The following is a 19,236-nucleotide window of genomic DNA, read 5'->3' as shown; positions in this document are numbered from 1 at the left end:
TTTCATAATATGACTATTTTTACTGTATTTTTGACCAAATATACAGCCTTGGTGAACATATTTTGAATGTTGGTGTATAGGATTCCAACATAACAAAATAAAATCTTTTTAGCATATATTCCCAATAGGACTATTATGAAACCAACAGCATTAAATATCCCTGTAAAACATGAAAAGGGTTTTAAAACAAATCCGTCAGAATTTTAAAACACCCACAGCTCCTCTTGAGATTACCTTTAACTGTCCAGAAGCTAAACATTAATCTGATACAATGGAGTTCTAATAATGACTACACATTTGCAATTTAAAATAGAATTCTAAGAATTAAAAATAAATAGAAACACACAAACCTGGTTAAAATACTAGACAAAAACAAAATGGGAATTTTCTAACAAGTTTCTAACAACTAAAGAAAAATCACATTTTCTAGTACATATTCAAACTATTATTATTATATTATGAGCAGCAATATAATAAAATATCCTTGTAGAATATCAAAAGGAGTTTAAAGAAATTTTTTTCCTTAAACTGTCGTGGAGTAAGACATAAGTACAATTTTGTACTCCACAAAGACTACTAATACACATCCAGGACTAAAAATAAAAAAATCCTATGGGAATTTCAGTTCATCCAGAAGGATCATTTTGGATTCCATTAGGATCATTTAGGATTGGTTCCAAATTCTGACAGGAATGCTCATAAGTGGATTCAGGATTGTTTAACAAAGCACACCCTGACAGATTTCATAGAAATTCCTATTGATGTTCTACAATGTGTTTGTGGGCTGTAAAATGAAGATATCTGTCATCAAGATGCTTTCCAGATATGAGTTACAATAGCTTAAAATGATGGTGGAGTTTCAGTTCGACAAAACAGAATTGCTTCACTACAGGGAAAAGTAGGGAAGAGGAATCCTCTGACTCTGCCACAAATATTTCCTTAACACATAAAACATGTCATTTGCACATACAAAAATAGAAATCCAAAGGATTTCTTTGAATGGGGAGGTGACACAGAAAGGGGGAGGGACGGGGAGGATTCTGGGAAAAACATGAGAAGGCCACATGTGGAGAGGCGGAGAACTGGAAAAGGATGTAGGATACAGTGAAATATTTTCTGTTCACCAAGATATGGAGTCAATTTCACAAAATATTTGACAAAAAGCAAGGCATGTAAAGCCGTGAAGGAGGGTACGGGAGAGAAAAAAAGGGATAAGAAGGCATGCAAGAAGAAAAATGAGGGGGAAGGCTTGTGAAAAAAAAAAAAAAAGGATAAAACGAGACATAAAAGCAAAAGAGCAAAAGAAAGAGGAAGTAAAGCAGTCCCCAGCATTTCCTGCAGAGTGGTTGTGGCGTTTAACAGTAGGCTGAGCTATGGTTTTGTAACTGTGATGTCAGTAGATGCTTCACTGACCTGCTGACCCAGTGACCTACTTTTGCTTCTCTCGCTTACCGTTTCTCTCTCTTCTACTGAGACTTAATCACAGCTCAACAGGCAACTGCAGCCAATCATGCGGCAGGCTGAGTCACCACACACTCAAAGTCAGCAAATCAGGAAATCAGGAGTAGCTCACCACTAACAAACAGCAGCCAATAATATGCTGAGGAAGAAATAAAAGGGGTTTCCAGCCAATCAAACGCAGAGTCTACAAACTGTCAGCTAACCAACCGCAAGCAGGATAAAAAGCGAACAAGATCAAGTAAGGAAGGAAAATGTGAGATTTAGCAGAAGGAAACAGGCTAACAAAACCAAATCTTTCAGGCTTCTCCTTTTCAGAGTGACATTTACCTATTCGACCAAAGTCAGCCAAACCAGATCTGCCTAAAGCACTAGGTTAAAACCAGTTAACAAGCGCATGACAAACAAACAAATTCTTCCTCCGCTCTCTCTCTACACTCAAACAAATGAGGTTTCTCTCTATCACACACACCCACAACTACCCTTAGGTGCTCTATACACTATAGACTGCCCTATTTCTCAAATATTTTCACACGATTGAGTATATCTTGAATTGGACCCGACCCGTGCACAAGCAGTCACAGATGGAAGATAAACACATTTCGACTGTGTATATCACTTTTTTAGCTCTTAAAGGGATAGTTCACTCAAAAAACTAATTTAATTTACTAATATTTACTCACCCTTGTTTTAAACACGTATCACTCTGTTTCTTGTGTGAAACATAAAAGGAGATATTTATAAGTATGTCCAAGCTGCTCTTACGCTTATCACCATTTATTTTCAATGTATGATCAAAATTCACTTTTGAATATAGTGATGTATGTTTTTTCCCATACAAGGACACTGAAACATAACCTTATAATTAATCTTATAATGTTTTTTTTTTTTTTTTTTGTCAAGGACAAGCTGGGTCTCTCTTGTTGACATATGTTTGACACACTTTCAATTGCGATCCAGTCATGACATAATGCGTCACATTCAGGGTAATTTTAGTAGGGACGCACAATATATCGGCCACCATATTGGTATCAGGTATATGATCATTTTTAATGTTACCGTTATTGTCCGGATAAGAAAATTTGGCGGATATATTAAAACCAATAAATAATGGATTATTTCTTTCAGCTGAGATACTTCAGATGCACACCATTCTCCATGATGATCTTGAAATGCTTGAAATATGATTGAAATCACTTCGAAAAGGAAAATACAGTTAAGGGCAACATGTGCAGAGCAAATCTGTCATACAAGCTACATAAAATCATAATGAGAACATGACTGTAAAAGAATGTTGTGAATTCTTTGTGCTCCCGTGTTTTTGCGTGTTGTTACGGGAAGAGCGTATCCACCACAGAGTTACACCATGACTAGCACAGTCAAGTTTGCTTGTGCATTCACAGCCTTTTGTGCAACTGTATGTTGTAAAATTATGTTTATTGCATTTCATTGAGTTAATTAACCCACTAACAAGGTGCTCCAGTTTACCGGTGTTCAAACTGTAAACTATACTATTAATTTTAGATGTTTCTTTTCAAAAACACATAATGACATAATAATAAGTAGCACTTTTATTTTTCTTGTATTATTTTCATCAACAATATGGTTTAATTAAAATCATTTCATTATTGTCCGTGAGGCTATTCCATTTTATTTAACTACAGCGCATGCATTTTGATTCTTTATACTCAAGTAATGTTGTACAATGACTTGTTTGCATTTTTAGGCATTATTTTATTTCTTTGTAAGGCAATAGATTTTTTTATATATATATATAAAGTTGGCCAAAGAAGTGTAAAATTAATTTTAAAAGTTTTTTTTTTTTTATGTTTAGACTATATATATATATATATATATATATATATATATATATATATATATATATATATATATATATATGTGTGTGTGTGTGTGTGTGTATGTATGTATGTATGTATATATATATTTTTTTTTTTTTTTTTGATAAAGTTGGCCGTAAGAGTGTAAAATTAATTTTAAAAGCTAAGGAATCTTACACTGGTTCACTATAGGCTACTATACTGTATATTGTTTGATTTATGTTGAAGTGCTTGGGATGTGGCTTTTAATAGTGAGACTTTTGTTTTTGTAATCAGGCTCTCAAAATTTGGTTTTAGATTTAGATTGATTGGACAAAATATCAGTTATTGGCTTTCAAATATAAAGAATTATTGGTTATCGTATCAGCCACAATTTTCCTATCGGTGCATCCCTAAATTTTAGTATCATTTTTTTTATTATCATAGTTCTTATTCATATTTTGAATTAGTTCTTATTTTTAGATTTTCTGTTTTCATTTTATTTTAGTTTAATATTATGTGCTTTTGACATTTTTACTAGTTTTTGTAATTTGAAAATTGAAATTTTTATTTCAGTTTTAGTTATAATACACTTAGTCATTTTAGCACTTAAACTTATAAATAAGCTGCCAAGACAAATTACCTAATTTTCATTAAAGGATTAGTTTACTTTCAAATGAAAACTACCCCAAGCTTTACTCACCCTCAAGCCATCCTAGGTGTATATGACTTTGGTGTGTATTCTTTCTGATGAACACAATCGGAGAAATATTAATAAATATCCTGACACATCCGAGCTTTATAATGGCAGTATGCATTACCAAACAAGTATGAGATGAAGAAAGTGCTTCCAGCCACATCCATCCATTATAAACATACTCCACACAGCTCCGGAGGGTTAATAAAGGCCTTCTGAAGCGAAGAGATGCATTTGTGTAAAATAATATCCATATTTAACAAGTTATGAAGTAAAATATGTAGCTTCCGCCAGACCGCCTTCTGTATTCTTCAAAAAGCTTATGCTGTACATCCTACGCCTTCCCTATTCAACTTACAGAACCGACGCAAAGCCAGTTCCGTTTTCAGTCTGGCGGAAGCTACATATTTTACTTCATAACTTGTTAAATATGGATATTCTTTTTTTACACAAACGCATCTCTTTGCTTCAGAAGGCCTTTATTAACCCTCCGAAGCCGTGTGGAGTATGTTTATGATGCACTGTAAAAAGTAATACGCTATATCTACTCCATAAAATTTTGGCAACAGATTACAAGCAATATTATTAATCAAATTCAACAAATAGAATTGAGTTAGAATTAATCAAATTAATTCCTTAGATGTCAACCATTTAAAATGAGTAAAATGTAAGTAAAATTTAAACAAAATATCTGAATAACAGACAGACGTCAAAGATGAATTAAGAACTCTTTATTTTTTATTGAGAACTTTTAAGACACCTGATGATAACAAGCAGAATCACTGAAGCAAAGAGAAACACAAAAATTAACAGAGGTTTAGATGTTGATTTTATTGAAAATGTTTGGTCACTATTATGGTGATCAGTGTTTCATTTAGTTGGCCAGTTTGACTCTTTGCTTTTTATGTCAGTTTGTGGGTTTTTGTAATGGTGTTTGCAAATTTTACATATTTTAAAAGGTTGACTTTTAGAGAATTAATTAATAATATTGCTTGTAATCTGTTGCTACAATTTTATTGAGTAGATAGAGCGTATTACTTTTTACAGTGTGGATGGATGTGGATGGAGGCTCTTTCTACAGCTCATACTTGTTTGGTAACGCATTACTGCCATCATAAAGCTTGGATGCGTCAGGATATTTATTAATATAACTCCGATTGTGTAAGCTTGGGGTAATTTTCATTTGAAATTGAACTAATCCTTTAAGTTTCTCATATATACACCGTAAAAAATTATATCCATGATTTGTTATCACAACATTTTTTCTTTTGTCAAATCAACTTAGATAATTAATTTGGTTCAGATAACATAATATTTTCAGTTTCTGTTGATTAAACCAATCACAAAATTGTATTAACTCAAATTTTTAATTTTAATGAACTCAAAATTTGAAAGCCACCAGGTAATTTACTTTTTTAAGTTAAACCAGTTAAAACAGTTTACTAACAGTTTTTAACAGTTTTATTTTCAGTTTAGTTCATGATTACAGCACTGGTCGCATTCCTGTATCTCAACAGAGCAACCTAAAGCTTATGGATTCAATTCTTAGGAAATGCATGAACTGATAAAATGTATATCTTGAATGCAATGCAAATGTCTTTGGATAAAAGCATCTGAAATTGTAATGCATAATGATGTGTATTAATGTGTATTAAGATAGCTAAAACTTTTTTAAGATAGCTAAAAGCTTTTGTGTTTACACAAGACATTTTTGTTAAGTTTTTCTTTAAATCCTGAAAAAAATGTCTTATTTCAACACAAACTTAATCACCCACATTACTAACTGTATCCATACAGTCGAAATAACCAAACATGGCTTTTTCTGTTCTGTTCCTGTCCACATTCTTTTTATTTTTTTCCAATCGCACAGTCTGCTTTCCATTTTTAATAAATTCATGCAAGGTGCCTACACATTCTCACTCTCTCTTTTTTCCCTTCTCTCAGTCAGATCGAGTCTCTACAGGCTCGCTGTGTGTGTGTGTTCTCTCAGATGTAGGTCAGTAAAGCTCTGAGGATGTGAGTCACTCCAGCATGGATCTTCGGTGCAGCTCTGCACGCAGGGAGACGCCGGCATGACAACGGTGCCCATCGGCAATGCCATAGCAACCACTCTCACCAAGCAGGGTAAAAATAGATGTGCTGAATTCCTCCACTGCAGAGTTTCCCTCTCATATTCTCTCTCTCAGCATTTTCTCCATTACTCATGCGGCAATCTACACAATCATCTAGAAACGCTCTTCAAAAGAGAGGTTCTTTGCTATTTGCAAAACTCATGGCTACCTGGATAAATCACAAAAAAACAACACACAACCAGCTGAAACACAGATATTGGTTACATTTATACTTCTCCTCACAAAAAATGACCACAGCTGGAAAAAAATGGTTAATGTGAACTGAAAATCATGAGGAAACCCTTATGCCCAAATCTGCAGCGCAGTGATTCCCATGCTTAGGTATGAAGACAGGGTTTCCATTTATAGCACTGTTCTCCTCTTCCCTTTATACAGTCCACTTCAACACCATTTTCCCTGGAAACATGTAGATGTTCTTTTCTAGTGACATTGTGTTATCTTTAGGTGTAGTTACCATATAGATAACATTGGTTAAATTGTTACCACAGTGCAGTATGTAAGCCATATTTCTCGTTATCAACCTGAAACGTCTTCCCTCCTGGAAATCCGGAAAGGCAAGGGATTTCTCACTCACTCACTCAGTCAGTGCAAACCCCATTTACGTCACACCTCTGGACATCTTTTAGTAAATAATAAAATAAAATAAAATAAAATAAAATAAAATAAAGATTTGGGCAAGGCTGTTGTTGTTGATGATGACGACAATGATGACAGTGACGATGATGATGATGATAATAATAATAATAAATAATAATTCTGAAGACATTCTGAATTTAATTTGCTGCAAAAATCTAAAGTTTTATTTTATTTTTTTTTATCTTATCTAAAAATATTTATACATTTTATTTAAAAAAATATATTTGTATAATTATATGTTATTAAAAAAAAAAAAAAAAAAAACTTTTGGTTTTTGCAGCAAAATAAATTCAGAATGTCTTCAATTATCATCATTATCGCCATCATCATCATCATCTTCAACAACAACAACAATAGTCTTCAATAACCAAAACGGAGGTAACTAAAATTATCAAAATAAAAAATTCAATCATGTATATAAATATACATATATATTTTTAATAAAACATTTTTAGATAAAAATAATAATATAGTAATAATAGTACATTATTATTATTATTATTTTTATTAATTGTGATTTAAACAAATATTTATAATTGGAATTTTAAATAAACTTAATTCTGTTTTTTGAAAAACAAACACACTATGCAGCACAAAACATTACAGAAATGCCATGCGATGTGCAACACTGCAAAAAGGGCATGGAGGCCACATCTGCTGCTGCACATATACTAGGAAAAGGTGTGCTCACACTGCTAACAAACATACGCAGAAGCCTTCAGATAAGTTCAACAGTCAAGGACAAAAAGGCTGAAAGAAGCTACAACACCTCAAAGAAAACACCTCAACGTTTGTGAGAATGAGATGCGACAGAATAAAGTGTGACAGATTATACCCCTGTATTTTGATCTAAAGTGGCTGGTGAGAGTAAACAAAATTAAATGCAGAATCTTTATCCAAAATTCAGCAAAAATATGTATCCCTACACTGTAGCTGAAAACTTGAGATGCATCGACAATTGCTTTCATATCGAGAGTTTTCACAAACATGTTGATGGGTGTGGTAGTTGAAATGGTGATGATAGTATTAGTGACAGAGCAAAAGTGGCACTTCAGAGACAGGCTGGGATTGCCGTCTGTGTCAAACGCTCTCACAGGGCGGGAGCGGGGATGACTGCAACACCGTTACCATGGCGATCAGTCCATAAGCAACCACGGTCGACATTTAAAACCAGTCATGGCTTAGACGCACACACTGGGAAGTGAGGACCCAGACAAACACAAGCCAATTTTAGTCCAGCTTAGTGACAATACATTCACATACTGTACAATCCAAACCAAAACACACAGTTTATTAACCCGGATCAAATAATGCTCATCTTTTACACACAGCGAGAATGCTACTAATACAAACGCTCTCTTACAAGAGAGATGACCCACAGTTTAAGCAGAAACAAATTAACAGTACATTTTATGGTGGGAAATCACGCTTACTTTTCATTCTACAGCCATACACACACACGTCAGGTTGACAGTGAAGTGATGAGATGGTTCAGTAGATGCAAGCAGTAAACACATCTATTTAATGGGTTCTCTAAAATCCAAACACAGCGGAGAGGTGTTTATATAAACAGTGCCAACACTTCAGCCATAAAACAATGCACTGTCATTCCCAGAAACCTCTGCACACATTTTCCACACTGCATTCAATATATCAGACATATTAATGGGTCGTGATCCAAAAACACTGAATATGTTTTAATCGCTTTATAAGACCTCAATATATAGTCAGGATATATAGTTTGTGTTGATTGTGTCTGCTTTTGATTTGAATTTTATGAATCGCCAAGGATGATGTGTTCAGCTTAAAATCATAGTGTTCTACTGAAGAAAGAAAGTCACCTACATCTTGGATGGCCTGAGGGTGAGTAAACTAACAGCAAATTTTCTTTTTTGGATGAACTACTCCTTTAAAGGGTTAGTTCACCCCAAAAATGCACATTCTGTCATCATTTACTCACCCTCATGTCGTTCCACACCCATAAGACCTCTTCAGAACACAAATGAAGATCTTTTTAATGAAATCTATAAATCTATTTTATATAAAATAAAATAAAAAAATCAGTTGCCATAAAAAAAGATCTACTATTTCAGTCAAAAATAATTTCAGTCCTCCTTGTATTCTCTGGTATACTATCCTGAAGATCGAATCTTTCCCAACAGTCCTTGATTACCAATCAAGTAGGCATGAAAGTCTTTGCAAGACATGTGTTTAAAGTTGTATTGTGGACACATAAGCCCCTGCAATATGTTTCCATCCACCTATTTTATGCACATTTTGGGATGTCGCATAAAAAAAATAAAAAAAAAACGCTAGATAGAAACACCAAGATGCGCATAAATTCTAAAAATGCACATAAACGTATGTGCTCAACTAATTCGGATCATTATTATGCGACACAAAAACTTGCGCATAAACTACAATGGAAACACTTTTATGAATAAATTCCATGATGCCCATCAGAAAAGATGGGACTTTGCGATGGGATGGGATAACTGGACCAACCGACCGATCTCAAGGCTGAAATGCTGTTTTAGTCATTCTGTAATGCCTGAGTAAAATCTGTCATTAAAGTGGTTCTGTATAATTTCCTCCCAGAAGCGCCTCACAAGATTGCGTTCACAGCATCTGAATGCAAGATAACATGACAGCGTTTCTTGTGTTTCATCTGCGTGCTCTGAGGCGCAAATAATTTATTATATACAAAAATTATTATATACAGTGGCTTCTACTGGAGTAACTTCCATTTTTCTTAGCAATATTTTTCAGCACCAGTTTATCAGGAAGTGACGATTTTGTTCTCTTCGGCTCACTGGATGGAAACGCTGCTTCATTCGCAAAAGGTTGTATGCGATATTCCAAATTTGCGTATGAGAAGGAATAGCGACTGTAGAAAGCAAAAGCCGAACCCCTGACATTTTGGGTGATTTAGAAATCCTGGCCGGACGCATTTTTTTAGGTCCAAAAAGAGGACATATCTGGGAAAAAGAGGACGTATGGTGACCTTACATAAAAGTAATCCATGTGACTACAGTGGTTTAACTTCAATTTTATGAAGCGACACAAGTGCTTTGTTTGTGCAAAAAGACATCATTTACCACTTAATTTACAAAATATTAATCTCCAACAACGTTCATGCAACAACGTCTGCTCTCGCGTCAATACAACACGCATGAACGCGATGGAGATTAATATTTTGTTAATAAAGTGGTATATTATGCTTTTTTGTGCAAACAAAGCACTTGCTTCACATGGATCACTTTTATGATGTGTTACGGGTTTGGAACGGCATGAGAGTGAGTAATTAAAGGTGCAGTATGTAGGATTTCTGTCCGCTAGAGGTCGCTAGAGGCCTATTCAAAACAAAGGCGTAGCTTGATGACGCCAAGTTTGAGCGCGGAATCTTGAGATTGTGGTCTTCACCTCAACGGACGGTGCAAAAGAATAGGGATAGGACTCGGGAAGAAATCATGTTCATGGATGCCATTATTAACATATTGTAGTAAGAAGCAGAGCAGGACCGAGTGTTGTGGGAGCTGAACGAGGCCGATGGAGCGATTGCGCAACACACTGTGCGAGCAGCGGAACTTTTATTATGCCACAGTCGCCGACGTCGCTTCCACTTTTCCGGTCATGAGTATGAGGTAACGCAGCTCTGTTTATTATATTACATACATTTGAGTGTGTTGAAAATGATGTTTTAACGTTACTTTGTGCGTTCGCTCGGCGGCTGCTGTGAGACACTTGTTTGAGACACTGCAGTAAGATAGATCGATTTTAGAATATTATATTAAATGCTGGATGGCTTGTGTTGATAAATGGCATGCAATTCATTTTAAAACGTATTGTATGATGGAGAAAATTCTGTATTACTGTTACTAAAAATAAAGCTGCATCTGATTATGCTATGTTAGCTACTTGACAAAATAGTGTTTTTCTCTGAGGCATGGTAAAGCATGGTAGTCGCTAAAAATCAAGAAAATTAGATTTAAACAATAAGACTAAACTTGTTGAGCTATATAACAACAATTAGTTTTCTGTCTATAAATTTATCAAAGCAGTTGTTCCCTTGTCTATTAAAACGTGTAATATATTAAAGCGTCTTTGGTATTTCCATGGTTTCTACAAAATAAAACCTGGAAACCGAGGCAGACCAAGGGTTAACGCAGGTATGACGCAATTGACAGGCGACTCCTCACACGTCCCGGAGCAATTTTCTCACAATTTACAAATAGTTGCAAACATTTGGGATATTGTAAGTACTCAAGTGAACAAAATATATAACACTGGCCTAGTGGTTTTTGGATATTTTACTGCAAAAATCTTACACATTGCACCTTTAATGACAGAAATGTTATTTTTGGGTGAACTAACGCTTTAAAGTTAATCTTTAAAAACATATATACATATAATAATCTTTAGCATCTATTTTTTGTACTGTACATTATAATGTTGTGATGCCTAAATTCACTTATAGCTTATAAAACGAATTGATAGTTTATACCATTTTTATTTCCATTAATTTACACAAAATAGTATAGAATTTTAATATCAGTCATTTATTGGCCATAACATGAAAATAATTATTTGCTTATTGGTGCGTTAGTTTATTAATATTTTAATGCTGTCAATGCATCAATATAGGCTTACCAACTTTAATTTTTTTTTTTTTTTTTTTTGATGAAAATGCTTCCCATATTCCTATTGGCTAGAAAATTGATTTGCCACTTGGTACAAGCTAGTCAAATAAGGCAGATGCCCACATAGACGAGTTACGTTTGCTTTGTGAACAATCAGTTTCGTAATTTATCAAAGGTTTCACTTCCACAACATTACAAGAAAAACATGTTCAACTGTGTCAGGGATGTGCACTCTGGTCATTATGACTACTTAAGTAACTGATACATGTACCTCATGATAAAGGCAAGTTCTGGATACACTATTATTGGTCTATGCATCATATACACACCACATCGCATCTGTTAGTGCACACGAACTTTGCGTTTTTAAGATGTTGACAAGTTAAAAATAGTTTATCTAAAAGACGTGTGTCTTCTATTCAGACCCAAATTGCCACTCCCTTCTATCCCAAACGGATTGCAAAGCACTGTGTACAATGCCACAAAAAAAATAAAAATAAAATAAAATAAAATAAAATAAAATAAAATAAAATGCTGGACGATGCTGTACTTTTTGCTGAAACGTTTTCAAGCTTTACAAATATAAGTTATGTTGTGTTTTTCATTATCAATTATTGTTGTTATTTCCATGTTCTCATGGCCATCTCTAATCTCTGTGCCGATTATCTGTCCTGCACGTGATAACTACCAACTAAAGGTCATTTTTGTTTCCTCCTGGACACTTTATGCCACCACACCCTGATTTCCCTGGGTTAAGAGTCCCTTCTGTGGGCTTGCAGTCAACCTCAAGCCCCTGTGCCTGGATCTCACAAAAGCTCCCTTTGTTAGTATGAATGTCCAGCAGTCTGCAGACAGGAAAATGTCTGAGCAATACTGCTTTCCACTGGCAAGGCCTCACGACGCCACTGGCAGGGCCCCATGGCGCAGCTGGCAAGAGGCCCCACGGTGAAGTTGCTGCGGCTGTTAGTCTGGTCTTTCAGAGGAACGGCGAGAAGCCAACCGCTGGCACTGACGCCAAGTGGGTCAGCTCTGATCCCAGCCAGAGGGAGGCAGTGAGCACGGGAGAATGGAAGGAGGATTAGAGGCAAAATAAGGTGACTTATAAAGATGTCAAAACTGTTTATTAAAACAGATTTGCTGGAACTTACACAGAAGATCTGGGTCTGTTTATGCAGGTGATAGATTGATTCACCTCTATGAGCATATGGACCGGCATACTAAGGAAAGCTAATGCCTCAAAAACAGAATCAGGAAAACAGGTTTCCCGACCATTCCCCCCATCTGCCATTGGTCGGGCAAAAAAAGTCCCGCTCCAATCTCACACCATTGGTGGAGCAATGTGTTCAGCTGGTTGGTATACTCAAAAATGGCAATGTTTTGATACTGTCACAAAGTCACACACTTTTCAGGTAGATTTTGAAACAGTGAGTATTTTAATGCTTACGGATTTTCACAGTTCACTTTTAAAAATGAGAAATGATGTCTTTGTAACCAACTGAAATATGTATGTTTAAGTAGATGTACTAAAATTACTAAAACTTAAAATAAAAATAAAATGAAAAAAGTGACAAAATAAAAGATAATTCAAAATATTAATTAATATTTTAATAGTACATAAATACTAAAATAACATTAGACATTGCGTTATTCAGTATAAAGGCCTCACGTGTGTACCTGTTTGCTTCTATATATTGTTATGGCCAAGCTCACGTGAGCCTCTCCCAGTCTAAAGGCGGCTGATTGTGTCCACAGGTCAAACGTAGACAAACATACTATTTCCTCTCCCTTACTCACTTGTTACGCCTGAATGACTCAGAAAACACACAAAAACTGCACAATCATGCAAATACATAAACAATAGGCACCAAGAGGAGCTGAATAACCCACTAATCATTTATAAGTACCATATTTAACGCATCAAAAATCAAGCAAAATGATGAATGATACACAAAATAATTACTAGCCCAATTTGTCAGCACAAACACTTGAAAACAAACATGATAAAGATTTACAAGCACCACATTTACAGTTGTAATCCATTATGTTCTCCTCCCACTTTTCTCAGAAGTGACTATAATATAACTATGGTAATATACACACACACCATATATAAACACACACAAGATTTGAATGGAAAAAACTGCTTGATTCAGCTACTGGTTGGTTGTTTTATTGTTTTAAATTATTAATAATTAAGAAAAAAACAACCACTAGCTGAATCAAGCAGCTTTATCTCCCTTCAAATCTTTATAATCAGACTTTCCTCAAAAACACGACCTAGTTTCTGAGCTGAAATGATTCAAAGGAACAAAATTTCAGATAAATATGAAAAAGCAAAAACACAGGCAAACGGCATTCTTCAGTTGCTTTGGATACGAATATCTATTAAATTAATCAAACATTAAGTACTTCAATTAAAATGTGTAATTAAATGATTAATAATTAAATTATGCAAAAAGAGCAAAAGAATGTTAAATGCAAGTTAATATCTTAACTAACTGACATTTCAAAAGTAGTAAAGCCTTGGGGATATCGGACTACTAAGCTTGATTGAAATGTTCATCCAAGTTTATCCAAAACCAGAAAAAATGACTCCAAATTAAAAAAAAAAAAAATTACTTTAAAATACTTATTTTATCCTTAACATGCTAAGAAATACACATAAAGGGAGCAAAACAACAACAAAAAAAGAGAGTGAACCACTACACTGAATCTGAACATTTACATTTACTCATATGGCTTATACTTTCAGACTTTCACCCTTTTTTTGTTAACAACTTCTAATTGGAGGACTAATTGGATGACAAAAGTGTTACTCCACATTTTTGAGCAAATGTAATTGAATCGTCTAAAATGTCCAACCACAGGGTGCTCTATGTTTGGCCATTAATTGGTGCAGTCGCAATGGTACTTTTCTGAATACAACAGAATCCTACACTTTAATCAGGTAAAGTTTTGCATGTTTTGCATTAACATCATTTATCATATTTTAACAGTTGAAAAGGATGTTAATGAACAATATTTCCTGAAGACATGCACATTTAGGGGCAGTTCACAGAGAATGTGTTTTTTTCTTTTAAAATTAAAATTAAATAGCAGTGTACTGAAACACAAAAACACATTGTTTGAACTGGCTCTATAGGTCTGTGATTAGCTCTTATTGTCCTGTTTATATATATATATTTTTTTTTTTTTTTTTCTGTATCTACTGCAATCTTCTTTTAGCTCTTAATTCAATTATTTGGTGAAAAAAAAAAATCTTTTGTGCTTTTTATTACCAAATATTTAGAAATATTTGCAAATCTTCTTAACACTTTCCCGATAAAAATTCATTTAACTGTAGTAACCGGAATTTGTTTTCTGGAGCATCTATTTACAATGAGTGAAAATAGTCTGCCTTGTTGGTAAAGGCTATTTACACCAACTCTGCCCCCCAATGTCTGATTGGGCCACACAAAATTCAAAAAGAAGCCCGCCAAACAGCCACAGTGGCGTAGGGAGTATGGTGCGTGAAAGTAACTTCTGAAACAGAGTTCAATTCCGCCATGACGTACTACGCTATGTCCTACGCTATAACGCGTAGTACGTTGTGGCATTGTGTAGAACATCATGGCATATGGCTATCGCGCCGGAAGCTCGTTATTTTACTTTTAAGTTTTAAATAAGGATATTTGTCTTACACACACGCATTGATTCGCTTCAGAAGGCCTTTATTAACCCCCTAGAGTCATATGGATTCATTTTTATGGATGGATGTCTTCAAAATGTCGGCAGCCATTCATAACCATTATAAACCTTGGAGGACTAAGGATATTTTTAAATATATCTCCAATTGTGTTCGTCTGAAAGAAGATACTAATATACACCTAGGATGGCATGAGGGTGAGTAAATATGGAATAATTTTCATTTTTGGGTGAACTAATGTACAATTTTGTTTAAAGTACAACAATACTGAGGTGCAAATAGTATCTGCCACTATTTAAGTGTAAATAGCAACTAACTACTATTCACACTTATTGCAAAGAAAATACTGCTACTATCTATCTAGAATCTAATAGAATCTATCGCTATTTTCACACTTATGCTGCTATTGTCACTTAGTGTAAAAAGAATCTATTGCTATTTAAACTAAAATGGCATGTAAATGGCATCTATCGCTAAGAAAATATGCTATTTTCACTTAGTGCAAATAGCCGCTATCTTTGTTTTCCCCCACAGTGGTCAGAAGCGTTCAAAGAACCGTTAGCATACTATATACCCAGGCTACACTTACAATATCCTGCAGGTCTTTAGTGGCCAGTATATAAAATTAGCATTCAGCTGACAGGCTTGCTTTAGATGCCACAGACATGAAGGCCTGTCGTCAGCAAAGCCATGCCATCCTCTGAGTAAAAATACAGTTTTGTGGCTTCAAAAACGACACGCTGCATTTTTATGGAGGGCAGGCGATTTCTGCCAAGTCATACAGCCTCTCCAATTCCTCACTTTTCCCTAGCGCACAATCACCCCTTTTCCTCCTAGTGAGAGAAAAACACAGAAATGAGTGTGACGTGAGGTGGGCTGAAGCCTAGACACTGAGATCACAGGAAACCGTGTGTGTATGTGGGATCTCCAGAGAAGTTTTTTTTCCTCAGTTTCGAATCCCAAATCAGCACTGTAGCCTGCAGCCACATCCATCCACATGGAAATACAGAAGCAGCGCTTAGTGCTACATACGTCATTTACAAATGCAAGCATGCCATCTTCATGCAAATTACACTGCAGGTCTGAAAAAACACAGTCTACACAAACCAGCTGTGCGAAATCTGAATAACAATAAGAAAAGCATTCCCACTGCAGCAGCACTGGAATGTAAATGGACCATTACAATGTTTCCTTGTAAACTTGTTGCTTAATTAAGTCTGTTAACCACAATGATTTTGGTTCTTTCATGAAGTTTCTAATGTAGGCAAGTTTTTGACTGGTGCACTCCATAAAAAGAGTGATATATAAAAAAAATATTGGTAACACTTTACAACAAGGTTCATTAGTTAACTACATTAGGAACTGCACTTACACAGCATTTATTAATCTTTGTTAATATTAATTTCAACTTGTACTAATACAATATTAAAATGTTGTTAACATTAGTTAATGCAGTGTGAAGTATCATGAACAAACAATGAACAACTGTATTTTCATTAACTAATGTTAACGAAGATTAGCAAATACAGTAATAAATGTATTGCTCATGGTTAGTTCATGTTAGTTAATACATTAACTAATGTTTAACTAATGAACCTTATTGTAAAGTGTTACCAAAATATTAATAATATTAATAAATATATAATATTATTATTGATTAAACTTAGTTAATTGTTGTTCAAAGGTTTGAGGTCAGTAAGATTTTTCTCAAGTAATTAATACTTTTATACAGCAAGAATGCATTACATTGATCAAAAGTTACAGTAAAGACTTTTACACTGTTACAAAAGATTTCTATTTCAAATAAATGCTGTTTTTTAACTTTCTATTATAAGTTCCACAAAGAAACCTAAAAAAAAAAAAAAAAAAAAAAAAAACAGTTTCCATAAAAAAATTTCTTGAGCACCAAATCGGCATAGTATTGAACTAATATTTCACAATATTACTGTATTTACTGATAAAAAAATAAATAAATAAATAAATAAAAACAACAGCTTTGGTGAGCATAATAATAATAAAAAAAAAATATAAATATATATATATATATATATATATGTATATTATATATATATATATATATATATATATATATATATATATATATATATATATATATATATATATATATATATATATATATATATACACAGTCAAACCAAAAATTATTCAGAATTTTTTTATATTTTTGATATATTTTTACTAGTGGGTGCAGGACACTATAGTTCATTTATGTAAGTGAGGATAGCAAAATAAAGTAAACTGTGACATATTATACCCAAAAATTCTTCATACAGTGGACTACCAGTAAAACTGATAAAAATTTGGAACCAGAAATTATTCAGGCACTTTGACCTGACCATGTTTTGCTTAAGTCTTATCTGACATAATTAAGATAAATTTTTTTCTGACTCAGATCTTGTCATATTTTATTACCATTTTTTTAAACTATAGTGAATAAACTGTTTTAATAAATGAAATGTTCAAGGTATCTGAATAAATTTTGGTTTGACTGATATATATATATATATATATATATACACCGACCCCAACAATTGAAGTGTATATATTAAAAGTGTGTAATGTGTACAGTAGTAATTAACTAGTACTAGTCTCTTTAATGCTTCAAAAACCTGTTAATAATATCCCTAAAAAATCTGTTAAAAAAAATTATTGTAACTCTTTTGCTCTTTACTTTAGTTACAGACTGGTTGCCATTCTTTTTCAAAACCAAACTGTGTATATATAACCGAATAAATACATCCTCCTCACAAATCAACGCTATTCTCCATCTTTCTCCAGTTCAGCCATTTGTGGTTTCAGCTCCGGGGCTTGCAGGGTATTAAGCTATTAAGTGAGTCAAACCCTCAGCAAGATTGGAGTGCAGTCAACATGAAAATCACAACACTGCCATAAGCACACAGCCCATCATATCATAATAACAAGATAGAGGTAGCACAAAATGACCAAGAAGCCATTCACACAGGACACGTGAACTCTTTCTAACTTGCCATGCACGTGATGCAATGGACAAAAACAACAATGAACTGACTATTCAATGTTTATTCAATGCCTTCGTCTTCCACAATAAAGTAATGTCTTTGAATTATCTTCATTTGGGTACTGTGTACTGTTTTAAAAAGAATATTTCACCATTTTTCACCTTACCTTCTTTAGGTTGGAAAAGTTGCAGAAGGGTTCTTGTAGATTGTCATTGAGCACTTTAAGTCCAAACAAAATAACTCAAATCCAATGACAATGGAAACCCTGCAAAAGCAACAAGAAATTGTTAAGCACTCTTTTCTTAAGGTGAGCATACATCAGGTATATCCACTTTACCTTATTCTGACATTTAGAAATAAATGACAAGAACAAAAGAAGCTGTTTGAATGTACGTAACCTTAACCACAGCAGTCTCTCTGTGAGATTTTGGGAGTTTGTGCGTGCAAGCTTTAAGAATATTTAAATGAATCTTATCACAATTTGCTGACTATTATTCTGCAGCGAAATGTGTCAACAAACCAGGTCACGGTTTATATATGTGGTGTGCTGCTGTGTATGTGTCTAGTTCTAAAAAGTGTTCTGCGTCCACCCGCTAGTCTCTCCACTTGTCCCAGAGGTTCTGATTAGAGATGAAATCACAACTAAAACATCTGGGTCATTCTGAGTCTTCACATATACACAGACACACACCCAAATCATGGGCCTCCCATTGCACTGTGTCAAAATACTGTCCCTCCATGCAAACATCTTGCTGTTACTCCTTTTGCCTCTAAACATAAATTGAGTCCAACCCAAAAGGGAAATCTTAGAGCTGAAGAACACGAGCTGACAACTGGCTGGTAACACAGAAGGATCAGGTTCACTCCCAAGTACATTCATTCATTTTACAGTTTTTATCCGAATACAACAACAAAATCGATTTGTTCTAGGGAGACGGTAACAAGGACAGACAAAAGCTGAGGGTAAATTGACCCCCCATTACCACTGTCCCCAACAGTCTCTAGTGGGACATCGCACAGCAATTATAGTACTGTTAGTGGCACTGGATTAAAGTGTCTGGTGACTAAATATATCAGCAAACTGCCCTGGTCAAAAGACAGCTTGCCTATTTAAATTTAAGGGGTGACCTATGAAGGTTCATCATTTCAAATAATGTAGAAAAATAGCTTTG

General features: G+C 34.4%; 1 protein-coding gene across 5 annotated transcripts in view; it reads right to left on the bottom strand.

The window, feature by feature from the left end:
* Positions 1-19,236, bottom strand: part of clocka (clock circadian regulator a) — a 78,434-nt gene that overhangs the window by 45,500 nt on the left and 13,698 nt on the right. For 4 of the 5 annotated variants that reach the window (XM_051874118.1, XM_051874119.1, XM_051874115.1 and 1 more), the window contains exon 2: positions 18,231-18,329. The exons of the other annotated variant lie outside the window; for it this stretch is intronic. The gene's annotated coding sequence lies outside the window, so the exon portion shown is untranslated. The remainder of the gene's footprint in view (positions 1-18,230; positions 18,330-19,236) is intronic. 5 annotated transcript variants of the gene reach the window in all.

This window comes from Ctenopharyngodon idella, chromosome 20 (genome assembly GCF_019924925.1).
Source record: "Ctenopharyngodon idella isolate HZGC_01 chromosome 20, HZGC01, whole genome shotgun sequence".
In the NCBI taxonomy this organism is placed as follows: domain Eukaryota; kingdom Metazoa; phylum Chordata; class Actinopteri; order Cypriniformes; family Xenocyprididae; genus Ctenopharyngodon; species Ctenopharyngodon idella.
This window is presented reverse-complemented; position numbering and strand designations above follow the sequence as displayed.